The sequence below is a fragment of the Pseudophryne corroboree genome, chromosome 4 (assembly GCF_028390025.1).
Source record: "Pseudophryne corroboree isolate aPseCor3 chromosome 4, aPseCor3.hap2, whole genome shotgun sequence".
NCBI lineage: Eukaryota > Metazoa > Chordata > Amphibia > Anura > Myobatrachidae > Pseudophryne > Pseudophryne corroboree.
In genome coordinates this window covers 335,683,853-335,698,149 of record NC_086447.1, presented here as the reverse complement: position 1 = coordinate 335,698,149, position 14,297 = coordinate 335,683,853, and positions in this window count along the sequence as shown.

Genomic DNA, 14,297 nt, shown 5'->3' with positions numbered 1-14,297 from the left:
ATGCACCGAGAGATGCCTGCCATGAATGAGCCGCCAGGTCCCGCATATCTCTTTTATGGTGGGGGCGTCTTTTTTTTTTGCCAAAATGTATCTTAGTCGCAACACAATGCGACTAGGACTTATAAGGAGACTGTACAGACTAATTTTAGATGCAACACTTGTACTGTATATCTGTGTGCGACTGAGTCTGTATATGAAGCATAACGGAAATTGGCCGCTGCATCGTAGCTCTATACAGATTCAGAGGGGTATATTTACTAAACTGCTGGTTTTTAGAAGTGGAGAGGTTGCCCGTAGCTCTGAGAGAAGCTGTTTGGCGCAACTACAGCAATGCAGTATGAGGACACAACTGAACATTCATAACTGTATAGCTGAAAGGAGCCATTGCTGGTTTATGCAAAAACAGATGAGTACGATTTCCACCACACAGAACAAGAATGTATCAAGCGGTGAAAAGAGTGATGTGGAGAAGTTGCTTATAATTGTGGCGTCACTACGGGATTGGAAGGAGGAGCGGGGGGGGGCGAGGCACTCCCGGGTGTCACCCACAGTGGTGACACAATACTGGCACCTCCTCAGTGACAGGAGCCAGGTGCTGCACTGTAACATTATGTGGAACACTCGGCTCTTGTCACTCACTCATTATTATTTTCCTCTAGGCAACCCTGCAATAGGCACCACCCACAGATAGAAAATAGACACACCCCTTCCTCACATGTTGTTTCTTGCCTTATACAGCAGATGACCAGAGAAGGAAGTTGCCTGGTTGTGCAGCCATGTGATTGTACACATCACGCTGCTGCTCTTCGATGCCAGCACTTTGCCGTGCTCCCAGCACACAGTGGTGTTAGGTGTAAAATGAAACACATCAAATAAAATTTAACTACAATTAACAAAAAGTGTTTAATTGAAATTTCAAGACAATAAATTAAAAACAAATGTTTTGGTTTTTTTGTTTGATTTTTTAATAAGCAACACAAATACTTTGTAGCAGTTGTTTTCGCATTCTAGTCAGCCCTTCTAGCGGCGTGACTTGGTAACGCTGGGCGTCTTTTTGTGCGACTTTTTCTAGCGTGACTAGAAGGGCTGTTTAACGTGTGGCTAGCTGTACTGTATGAGGACACAATATATTTTTATTATACATTTTTCAATCGAACAATACAAAGGAATAAGACCTATAAAAAAAATTAAGAACAGATGAAAATACATCAAATTTATCCCTCTGATGGCGAGACCAACAGCAAACATGTAAAATACAAAAAAAAAAAAAATAAGAATTTACTCACCGGTAATTCTATTTCTCGTAGTCCGTAGTGGATGCTGGGTACTCCGTAAGGACCATGGGGTATAGACAGGCTCCGCAGGAGACTGGGCACTCTTAAAAGAAAGATTAGGTACTATATCTGGTGTGCACTGGCTCCTCCCTCTATGCCCCTCCTTCAGACCTCAGTTAGGGAAACTGTGCCCGGAAGAGCTGACATTACTAGGAAAGGATTTGGAATCCAGGGTAAGACTCATACCAGCCACACCAATCACACCGTACAACTCGTGATAACTATACCCAGTTAACAGTATGAACAATAACTGAGCCTCTTTCAACAGATGGCTCATACAATAACCCTTTAGTTAAGCAATAACTATATATATGTATTGCAGAGAGTCCGCACTTGGGACGGGCTCCCAGCATCCACTACGGACTACGAGAAATAGAATTATCGGTGAGTAAATTCTTATTTTCTCTGACGTCCTAGTGGATGCTGGGTACTCCGTAAGGACCATGGGGATTATACCAAGTGCGGATGACTCTGCAGCACCGAATGAGCAAACTCAAGGTCCTCCTCAGCCAGGGTATCAAACTTGTAGAATTTTGCAAAAGTGTTTGAACCCGACCAAGTAGCAGCTCGGCAAAGTTGTAAAGCCGAGACCCCTCGGGCAGCCGCCCAAGAAGAGCCCACCTTCCTCGTGGAATGGGCTTTTACTAATTTAGGATGCGGCAGTCCAGCCGCAGAATGTGCAAGCTGAATCGTGCTACAGATCCAGCGAGCAATAGTCTGCTTTGAAGCAGGAGCACCCAGCTTGTTGGGTGCATACAGGATAAATAGCGAGTCAGTTTTTCTGACTCTAGCTGACCTGGAAACATAAAGTTTCAGGGCCCGGACTACGTCCAGCAACTTGGAATCCTCCAAGTCCCTAGTAGCCGCAGGCACCACAATAGGTTGGTTCAAATGAAACGATGATACCACCTTAGGGAGAAATTGGGGACGAGTCCTCCATTCTGCCCTTTCCATATGGAAGATCAGATATGGGCTTTTACCGGACAAAGCCGCCAATTCTGACACACGCCTAGTCCAAGCTAAGGCCAAAAGCATGACTGCTTTCCACGTGAGATATTTTAGCTCCACGGTCTTAAGTGGCTCAAACCAGTGGGATTTTAGGAATCCAACACACGTTAAGATCCCAAGGTGCCACTGGAGGCACAAAAGGGGCTGAATATGCAGCACCCCTGTAACATTGTCCGAACTTCAGGCAGTGAAGCCAGTTCTTTTTGAGAGAAAAAGGGATAGGGCCGAAATCTTGGCCTTTATGGATCCTAATTTTAGGCCCATAGTCACTCCTGACTGTAGGAAGTGCAGGAATCGACCCCCCTGGAATTCCTCTGTAGGGCCTTCCCGGCCACACACCAAGCAACCTATTTTCGCCATATACAGTGAAAAAGTCTTGCTGTCACGTCTTTCCTAGCCTTTATCAGCGTAGGAATAACTGCATCCTGAATGCCCTTTTCCGCTAGGATCCGGCGTTCAACCGCCATGCCGTCCAACGCAGCCGCGGTAAGTCTTGGATCAGACAGGGTCCCTGTTGCAACATGTCCTGACTGAGAGGCAGAGGCCATGGGTCCTCTGAGAGCATTTCTTGCAGTTCCGGGTACCGAGTCCTTCTTGGCCAATCCGGAGCAAAGAAAATTGTTCACACTCCTCCGTTTATTACAATTCTCAGCCCTTGGGTCTGAGAGGAAGAGGAGGGAATATATAGACCGACTGGAACACCCACGGTGTTACTAGTGCGACCACATCTATCGCCTGAGAGTCCCTTGACCCAGCGTAAAACCTTTTTTATCTTTTTATTGAGGTGGGACGCCATGTAGTCCACCTGAGGTAGTTTCCATCAATTTGCAAAACTGCGTGAAGACTTCCTGATGAAGTCACCACTTTCCCGGGTGGAGGTCGTGTCCACTCCCGGAATGAACACTGCTGACAGTGCGCTTACTTGATTCTCCGCCCAGCGAAGAATTCTGGTGGCTTCTACCCTCGCCACCCTGCTCCTTGTGCCGCCCTGGCGGTTTACATGAGCCCCTGCGGTCTGACTGGATCAGAACCGGTTGGTCGCGAAGCAGGAACTCCGCTTGACTTAGGGCGTTGTATATGGCCCTTAGTTCCAGGATATTGATGTGAAGGCAAGTCTGTTGGCTTGACCACAAACCTTGGAATTTTCTTCCCTGTGTAACTGCCCCCCACCCTCGGAGGCTTGCATCCGTGGTCACCAGGACCCAGTCCTGAATGCCGAATCTGCGGCCCTCGAGAAGGTAAGCACTCCGCAGCCACCACAGGAGAGACACCCTGGCCCTGAGGGATAGGGTGATTAACCGATGCATCTGAAGATGTGATCCGGACCACTTGTCCAGTAAGTTCCATTGTCCTTGCATGGAACCAGCCGAAGGGGATGGCCTCGTATGATGCCATCATCCTTCCCAGGACTCGAGTGCAGTGATGCACTGACACCTGTTTTGGTTTTCAATGGATTCCTGACCAGTGTCATGAGCTCCTGAGCTCTCTCTATCGGGAAATAAACCCTCTTCTGGTCTGTGTCTAGGATCATGCCTAGGCGAGGCAGATGAGCTGTAGGAACCAACTGCGACTTCGGAATATATAGAATCCAGTCTTGTTGCCATTTCACTTCCAGAGAAGGTGATACGCTGTCCAGCAACTGCTCTCTTGATCTCGCTTTTATGAGGAGATCATCCAAGTATGTGATAATAGTGACACCTTGCTTCCGCAGGAGCACCATCATATCCGCCATTACCTTGGTGAAATTGGTAATGACAATCCCGTACCGCAATTCTGAGGTACGCCTGATGAGGTGGATAAATGGGGACACGAAGGTATGCATCCCTTATGTCCCGATTCATTTCAGGCTTGCAATGACCGCTCTTAGCGATTCCATCTTGAACCTGAACCTTTTCAGGTATATGTTCAGGGATTTTAATACAATATGGGTCTAACCGAACCGTCTGGTTTCGGGATTATAACATGGTCGAATAATAACACCCTCTTGTTGAAGGAAGGGACCCTTGACCACCATCTGTTGAAGATACAATTTACGAATTGCAATTAACACTGGCTCCCTCTCTTGGGGGGAAGACCGCCGTGTCCTCGGTGAGGGGGCATCTTCTCACAGTCCAGCCTGTATCCCTGCGATACAATTTCTATTGCCCAGGGATCTAACAGGGAGTGAACCCACTTGTGGCTGAACTTACGAAGGCGTGTCCCCACCGGGCCTAGCTCCGCCTGTGGAGCCCCAGCGACATGCGGTGGATTTTTGTAGAGGCCGGGGAGGACTTCTGTTCCTGGGGACTAGCTGTGTTGTACAGCTTCTTTCCTCTGCCCCCGGCTCTGACAAGAAAGGACGCACCTCAGACTTTCTTGTTTCTTTATTCGAAAAGCTGCATTTAATAATGTTGTGCTTTCCTAGGCTGTGCAGGAATATAAGGCAAAATATCAGAATTTCCAGCCATAGCTGTGGAGACCAGTCCCGAGAACCTTTCTCCACACAATCCTCAGCCTTCCATATGCCTCTTAAGTCGGCATCATCTGTCCAATGTATATTCTACAGGACACGTCAAGCAGAAATCGACATAGCTTTTGTCTCTAGGACCCAGTATACTCATGTCCCTTTGGGCATGCTTTATAATTATATATCTATCACTTAAGACAGCATATTAAAATATTTATATGCATACTAGGGTCTCAATCTCTGCTGATAAGGTACCTGTCCACGCTGCCACAGCGCTATAAACCCATGCCGACACAATCGTCGGTCTGGGTAGTATACTAGAATGTGCACACTATCTGCAGGATCCCTGAGAATAGCTAGTGCAAACAGGACACCCAAGGGGAAGATTCTCAACACATCCTGGCCCTAGTGGGGAAAGGATACAGCCTGAGAATTCTCTTGTGGGAAGCTGCCGTCTCTTGTCTGGAGATTCCCGCTCTTTTTCCTCATGAGAGGAGGGAAATTTACCTCAGCATTCTTCCCCTTAACATGTGTACTCTCGTGTCAGGGACAGATGAGTCATCAGTGATATGCAAATCATCTTTTATTCCAATAATCATATATTGAATATCTTTTAGCCCTCTTGGCTGTAACTTTGCATTATCGTAGTCGACAGTGGAGTTAAACTCCGTGTCAATACTTTGTTATTTTGGATAGTGAACATAGAGAGACTCTGAAGGACTCTGTGACATAGGGACAGACCAGGGTATATTTCCTTTCTGTTCCCTAACCTTTTGTGCAATAATTTTACCTCAGCACTTACACATATCCAAACAGGTGTCGGCGTTGTCGACGGAGACACCCTCCCACACACATATCCGCTCTATCACCTCCTTAGAGGAGCCTTTTACCTCAGACATGTCGACACATGCGTACCGACACACCACACACACAGGGGATGCTCTATTTGAAGACAGTTCCCCCACCAGGCCCTTTGGAGAGACAGAGAGAGAGTATGCCAGCACACACCACAGCGCTATATAATACAGGGATGTACACTATACTGAGTGATTTTTCCCCTATAGCAGCTTATATACACAGTTTTGCGCCTAAATTTATGTGCCCCTGCTCTCTTTTTTACCCTTTGCGTACCAGGATACTGCAGGGGAGAGCCTGGGGAGCTTCCTTCCAGCTGAGCTGTGAAGAGAAAATGGCGCCGGTGTGCTGAGGAAGAAGGCCCGGCCCCCTCAGCGGCGGGCTTCTGTCCTTTTATGTACTTTAATGGCGGGGGTTAATGCACATATACAGTTTATCAGACTGTATTATGTGCTTTTCGCCAAGTAAGGTAATCTAATTGCCCCCCAGCGCCCTGCACCCATCAGTGACAGGAGTGTGTGGTGTGCTAAGGGAGCAATGGCGCACAGCTGCAGTGCTGTGCGCTACCTTAATGAAGACCGGAGTCTTCAGCCGCCGATTTTCAACTTCTCTTCGTTCTTCTGGCTCTGCAAGGGAGACGGCGGCGCGGCTCCGGGACCGGACGACCGAGGACTGGGCCTGTGTTCGATCCCTCTGGAGCTAATGGTGTCCAGTAGCCTTAGAAGCCCAAGCTAGCTGCAAGCAGGTAGGTTCGCTTCTCTACCCTCAGTCCCACGTAGCAGTGAGTCTGTTGCCAGCAGATCTCACTGAAAATAAAAAACCTAACAAATACTTTCTTTTCTAGGAAGCTCAGGAGAGCCCCTAGGGTGCATCCAGCTCTGGCCGGGCACAGATACTAACTGAGGTCTGGAGGAGGGGCATAGAGGGAGGAGCCAGTGCACACCAGATATAGTACCTAATCTTTCTTTTAAGAGTGCCCAGTCTCCTGCGGAGCCCGTCTATACCCCATGGTCCTTACGGAGTACCCAGCATCCACTAGGACGTCAGAGAAATCACAAGAGTAGCATATTCATGTAAAAAAGAGAACTAGGTTATTATTATTATTATTACAATTTATTTATAAGGCGCCACAAGTGTTTCACAGTGACGTACATACAACACACATTAGAACAATTCAGGATATAGAGAACTTAACATCTTGAAAACTAAAACAGAGCACAGGTAACAATTAGCACCACAGTTCTCAGTACAGACTACAGCTGAAATGTCAGGAAGCAAAGAAGTCATCAGCGTACTACTGGGGGTGAGCAGCCACAGTAAGAAATGAAGGTGAAATTAATGGACTGGAAAGCAGAGCCGGCGCTAACCGCTCAGCAAAGGGATGCAGTGCAGGGAGGCGCCAAACTGAAGAGGCACTCAGCCTCTCCCTGCTCTGCATCCCTGCTGCTGCTAGCTGCGCCTGTCACACTGGATGACAGGTAGCGGCGCTGGCAGTGCGTCTCACCCCCCTTCTCCTCCTCCCCAGACAGCGTGCACGCAGTGTGCGGCCTAGGCCCACACACAGCGCCGCTGCCACTGACATCCGGAGTTGCCTAGCGGGTTGGGGGCGTGGCCTAATCGTGTGAGCCATGGCCACGCCCCTTTATAGGAAAAATCGTTTAAAAAACAGTATTTGCTGTACAGAGCAGGGTAGGTGTAGTCCATGAGCCCCCAGACATCAGCCCCTAAGCCCCTCAGCCGGGGTCAATTCGAGGGGGGAGTGTGATCACTGTGATCACAATCCCCCCACCCACCCACTCACCCATACAGGAACAATAACAATAGCAGCAGCCTCTCTGCCCCACTGCAGCACAGCACACTGCAGCATGTGCTGTGCTGCCAACATGAGAGCTGCTGCTGCTGCCCAGTAAGGTGGGAGGGGGTTGGGAGTGCAGGGGACCAGGGCCCCTCTGGGCCCCTCCATCAGTCCCAGGCCCAAGTAATTAGTACCCACTCCCTCCCCCTCTCGGAGTCACTGACAACATCCTACAGAGCCACTGGAGTAACGGATCCTGTGAGAAACCGGAGAAGAAGGAAGAGGAGCAGCAGCGCCCGAGCCGGGACCTCCTGCAGGTACCGGGGCCGCACTGTGGAGGAAATGAGGGCTGTACCTGGCACAGGGGGTAATTCAGAGATGAACGCAGATCGCTGCATACGCATCCGGATCTACGTTCATCTCTGCACATGCTCAAGGCCGCCCAGCCGGACACAACTGTGCAGTGTAATGTGACTAGCGGACACTACTGTGCGGTGTAATGTGACTAATGGACACTACTGTGCGGTGTAATATGACTAGCGGACACTACTGTGCAGTGTAATGTGACTAACGGACACTACTGTGCGGTGTAATGTGACTAACGGACACTACTGTGCGGTGTAATGTGACTAACGGACACTACTGTGCGGTGTAATGTGACTAACGGACACTACTATGTGGTGTAATGTGACTAACGGACACTACTATTCGGTGTAATGTGACTAGCGGACACCACTGTGCAGTGTAATGTGAATAACGGACACTACTATGCGGTGTAATGTGACTAACGGACACTACTATGAGGTGTAATGTGACTAACGGACATTACTATGCGGTGTAATGTGACTAACGGACACTACTATGCGGTGTAATGTGACTAACGGACACTACTATGAGGTGTAATGTGACTAACGGACACTACTATGCGGTGTAATGTGACTAACGGACGCTACTATGCGGTGTAATGTGACTAACGGACATTACTGTGCGGTGTAACTAATGTGACTGACGGACACTACTGTGTGGTGTAATGTGACTAGCGAACACTACTGTGCAGTGTAATGTGACTAACGGATACTACTGTGCAGTGTAATGTGAATTGTTACTATTCTGTGGCCCCTATATTTTTGGCTCTTCCCCCTGCTGGGGGAAGTGGCATGTGTAAAAGGGTGCTCTACCTGGCGCAAAGTGTAAAAGGGAACTCTACCTGGCTCAGTGTGTAAAAGAGCGCTCTACTTGGAATAATGTGTGACTGGATCTACCTGGTGCAATATGTAACAGGGGGCTGTATCTGGCATAATGAATGTAAGGGGCACTACCTGGCGTAATGTATATAAGTGGTACTATTGTGTGGTGTCATTTTGAATAGTGTTGACCACTGTGCATCATAATTATTTTACGTCCCTATATTTTCGGTAATTTTTTTATGACCGTATATTTATGGATCTTGAGGGAAGTGGGGGGCACCAAAATGTCTAGTTACAGCTCTGAGGATGAGATCGGTCACATTTGTATTTGTAGATAGGCGCAAAATTGATAGGTTGCAGGAGGGCGCCGAACACCCTAGCACCGGCCCTGCTGGAAAGAATACTTATCCGGCAAATGATGAGTGGCGATGTTTCGTTCTTGATCTTGGCACGTCAACGGTTATGGAAAACTTCCTCAGATTTTCGTAAGTGACATGTAATGAAATTTCAGGAGATAAGGTAGGTCAATAGGTGATGATCAATTAGCCCACCAAAAAAGTGACAATTGACACCTTCACCCTCTCTATAATAATTTTCATCACCATTTACATCTCAGCGCCAACTTGTACTCCTAATTCCACTCTATATATTTACTTCTATGTTGGATCTTCAGGGATAGATCCTTGGTGCAGTCAAGAGGCAGCAGAGCATTCCAAAAAGGAGCGCCCCAAACCCCCATTTTTTTCTATAGTAAGAGATGAACAGTCACGAGCAGGAGGAAATGCAGGTATAGACAGTCACTGTGTAGGAGAGAGCTGTAATTGAAGTGCAAGAGAAGAGGACTGTGAGAACAGGAGGGAAGAGGGCCCTGCTCCAAGGAGCTTGCAATCCAGGTTAAATAAATAAAAAAGGAAAGGGAGAGGTGGTGAAGGGAGGGAAACTTACTCGGGGCCAAAAAGAAAAGAAAGACAGAGCATAGGAGCAGAATTGACAGAGCTCTAACCATTCACAGAGGTACATAGCATGTAAGTTCTATAAAGGAAGAATTTATTTAGCACATAAGATCCACAATAGTCCTTGGAGCAGTACTGGTGCAGTGGGGCTGGCTAAGGGCAAACCAATGACTCCATATTTGAATAAATCTGGTTAACCTGTTATGGAGATAGGCTGATATTTTTTCCATAGTGACTAAACACCAAATCCTGTTAATAACTGAATGAATGGAGGGAGGGTCAAGACGCTTCCAATAAGAATCTACAAGGCATCAGGCTGCATTAAGAATCTGGGAAACTAGTTTATCGGACATCGGCAGGTGATTTTAATAGGCAGACATTAGAGGTAAATATTTTGATTGGTGGCAGGTAGAAAGAAAAAGTGTGTACTTCAATGTGACCTCAGCGTATACTTCAATGGGACCTGCCACTATAGCCTTGGGCTTACCATGACTAATAGGAAATTAGTTTTTTTTATCATTGTGACTTTTTTCCCAGTGCCTTAAATAGTCATAGTTTTCAAAAGTGAATGTATAGCCTTCTTATAGTCTTGCCTTATAATTGTAACCTTTTTTAGTACTGGTTTGTCCTTCTTGTAGCACAAAGAAATGATTGGCATTTGTGAAGAAATAGAACATAATACAGCCTTCGAGTGCTGATACAAAATCTCCTTTGCCTGAGTGAAAAGCTTGTAGACACTTTCAATTATGTTCTGTATACTCATCTTGTCCACAATACACATTTTGTTTACCAATTGTTTTCTTATTCAAATGCATAATTCCTACTACTGTATATCACTGTACATCCTCGTCATGTCCGATCCACCCACTACATAAAATCATATGTATATGCATCCATAAATGCCATCGTAAACATATATCAAATTAAAGAAAATACTGACATATACATACGGTCATTTAAAAAACAGAATTACCTGACATGAATAATAACATTACTGAAAATGCTAGGGTTAAACACTGAAATTTTAATTAGAGTTGAATATCATTAAATACTCATGAATAACAAAATCAAATTACATACAGCAATATGCTGAGAGAATATGCAACACAACCTGTGTGTCAACCCAACCAATAACAAGAACCCACATGCCATGGCAGGAACAACGTCAGCAATAGCCTGACAGAGAAGAATCACCACAAAGTGCAACCAAAATCAATAACTGCAGACACAGTACGCACTGGGACGGGCGCCCAGCATCCTCTACGGACTAGGAGAAAATGATTTACCGGTAGGTACTAAAATCCTATTTTCTCTTATGTCCTAGAGGATGCTGGGGACTCCAAAAGGACCATGGGGTCTATACCAAAGCTCCAGAACGGGTGGGAGAGTGCGGACGACTCTGCAGCACCGATTGAGCAAAAATGAGGTCCCCATCAGCCAGGGTATCAAACTTGTAGAGCCTAGCAAAGGTGTTTGAAACCCAACCAAGTAGCCGCTCGGCAAAGTTAACCCGCCGAGACACCTTGGGCAGCCGCCCAATAAAAGCCCACCTACCTAGTAGAATGGGTCTCCCCCGACTTCGGTCACGGCAATCCAGCCGTAGAGCTAGCATGCCGAATCGTATCACAGATCCAGCGTGTAACAGACTGCAGAGACGCAGGCGCCCCAAGCACGCTGGGAGCATACCGGACAACCAGGGCCCCTGGTACCCCAAACTGAGCCCAATTGGCGACATAAATCTTCAAAGCCCTGACTACATCGAGAGACTTTGAATCAGCCAATGCTGAAGTTACTACAGGCAACAAAATAGGCAGGTTGTTATTAAACACCGAAAACCCTTTTCGGCAGACTTACTATCCGAATTCTCAATTCTATCCACTTGGAAGATCAAACAGGGCTCTTGTGAGACAAAGCCGCTACTTCCGACAACCGCCTCGCAGTCGCCCAAAGGGCAAAAGCATGACCACTCTCCAAGAGAGAAAATTTAACACAACCTACATATAATCGGATTGTCCCGAGCCTTCTGGGCTCCAGTGACATTAATGTGTTCTGAACGTGTATGACCATGTACTGAAAAGCCCCAGTCGTGGATCTACCAGGAAACATTAAAGTCGACAGAAAACCCCAGTATTCGTCGACAGCAGGGATTAGTAACCAGGCAAAATTACCGTCTTGCGACCCCAAGCGGTCCGAGGGAAGTAACGTACAACTGTATATACACAGGTATAAGTCAGATACAGCATGTCCATTTACCCCCGGTGACAACAGTTGGTGCCGACAGGGTCACCCACATACCATTGTGCCTCCCCTATAATATTTACTTTTTATGTTGTAGCAAGTACCCACGTGCGTCGGCGATGCCAACAGTGAACCCCATAGGTGTTTATAACAGAACACTCACGCCTGACGACACAAGTGTACTAAAAAGGGTATATCTGACAGGGAGCACACAAGAATGATTTCATGCTCATTCCTACCTCAAATAGTGTTATCTATGTGTAACATAACACTAAAACACTGTGCCCCCCCCTTGTTTGAGCATTACATACTTCTTGGCGGGGACAGAGAGAAAATGGCGCCGACCATGTATGCGTGCGGGCTAAGCCCCGCCCCCCCTCGGCGCGCTATAGCTCCATTATAATATATATACAGGTCGGGCACCGTAAATAGTGTAAAGACACTATATACCATCAGAAACTAATGCTGCTCAGGGCGACCCCCCGTGCGCCCTGCACCCAAGCAAACCATCGGTGTGTGGGAGCACCGGCGCGCAGCGCGCCCACAGCTATCAAATGGCGGGGGTGTCAGCCTTGGCGTCCCGGGGCCCATCGTATGCACCTTTTTTTCAGTGAAACCAGCCCCCAGTAACTGCCGCCCAGGGCGCACCCCCCAGCGCCCTGCACCCATGGAAGCCGGCGGCGCTGGAGAAATGGCGCGCAGTGCGCTATAACATGCTGGCGGGGGTCTGGGACACGGAGCCCCGGCACCGCAAAAGCAAAACATTACAGCCCTTTAAAAAAAAAAAACGTAATTTGCTGCCAAGGGCGCTCCCCCCCAAGCGCCCTGCACACGTGTAAGCCGGCGGCGGGGGATCAAGGCGCGCAGCGCGCTGTAACATGCTGGCGGGGGTATGAGACACGGTGCCAAGGCACCGAAAATGCTTTCACTGCCAGCCTTATCAAGAAAGCAGTAACCTGCTGCCCAGGGCGCTCACCCCCCCAGCGCCCTGCACCCTGAGAGTGCTGTTGGTGTGTGGGAGCATGGAGCGCAGCGCGACCGCTGTACCTCCGTTACTGGAGTCTTCTGCCGTCACTGAAGTCTTCTGTTCTTCGCATACTCACCCGGCTTCTTTCTTCTGGCTTCTGTGAGGGGGGTGACGGCGCGGCTTCCGGGACCAAGCAGCTAGGCGAACCAAGTGATCGAACCCTCTGGAGCTAATGGTGTCCAGTAGCCGAGAAGCAGAGCCCTTGAACTAAGAAGAAGTAGGTCTGCTTCTCTCCCCTCACTCCCACGCTGCAAGGAGCCTGTAGCCAGCAGGTCTGCCTGAAAATAAAAAACCTAACATAAAGTCTTTTAGAGGAACTCAGTAGAGCTCCCCTAGTGTGTGTCCATTCACTCCTGGGCACAATGTCTAACTGAGGTCTGGAGGAGGGGCATAGAGGGAGGAGCCAGTTCACGCCCAGTTTAAGTCTTTATAGTGTGCCCAAGCTCCTGCGGATCCATCTATACCCCATGGTCCTTTTGGAGTCCCCAGCATCCTCTAGGACGTAAGAGAAATAATACTGGGTACACACAAGCAGATAAATTCTGCAGATCCGATAAAAGCAATCTGATCCAACAGAGAATATACACCCATGCACACTGACCAGTTTCTAGCTCAGTGTGTACTGTCGATCTGACCAATGCAGTAGCCTTTAAAAAGCATTTATCGGCTAACACTCCTGCAAACACACTATCCAATTATCTGCCGGTCATACAGTTATCGACCAGTAACTGCATAGTGTCTACCTGGCTTAAGCCACTGGTGATTGGTTAAAGTCATCCTGAAATCATTAGCTATTGCATAGGTTCTCAAACTCGGTCCTCAGGACCCCACACAGTGCATGTTTCTCTAACGTCCTTGAGGATGCTGGGACTCCGTAAGGACCATGGGGAATAGACGGGCTCCGCAGGAGATAGGGCACTTTAAGAAAGCTTTGGATTCTGGGTGTGCACTGGCTCCTCCCTCTATGCCCCTCCTCCAGACCTCAGTTTTACACTGTGCCCAGAGCAGGATGGGTGCACTGCAGAGAGCTCTCCTGAGTTCTCTGCCTAGAAGCATTTTTGTTTGGATTTTTTTCTACTTTTTTACAGGGAACACTGCTGGCAACAGGCTCCCTGCATCGAGGGACTGAGGAGAGAGGGGCAGACCTTCTTGTCTAAGATAGGCTCTGCTTCCTCGGCTACTGGACACCATTAGCTCCAGAGGGGGTGAACGCAGGTTCTTACTGGGCGTCCACCCTCGGAGCCGCGCCGCCGTTCTCCTCACAGAGCTAGAAGAACGAAGTCAGAAGACGTCAGGCGGCAGAAGCCTCCAGCTTCACTGAGGTAACGCACAGCACTGCAGCTGTGCGTCATTGCTCCCATACACCTCACATACTCCGGTCACTGTAAGGGTGCAGGGCGGGCGCCCTGGGCAGCAATATAACACCTCTAAGATGGCAAAAGACAATGTACATG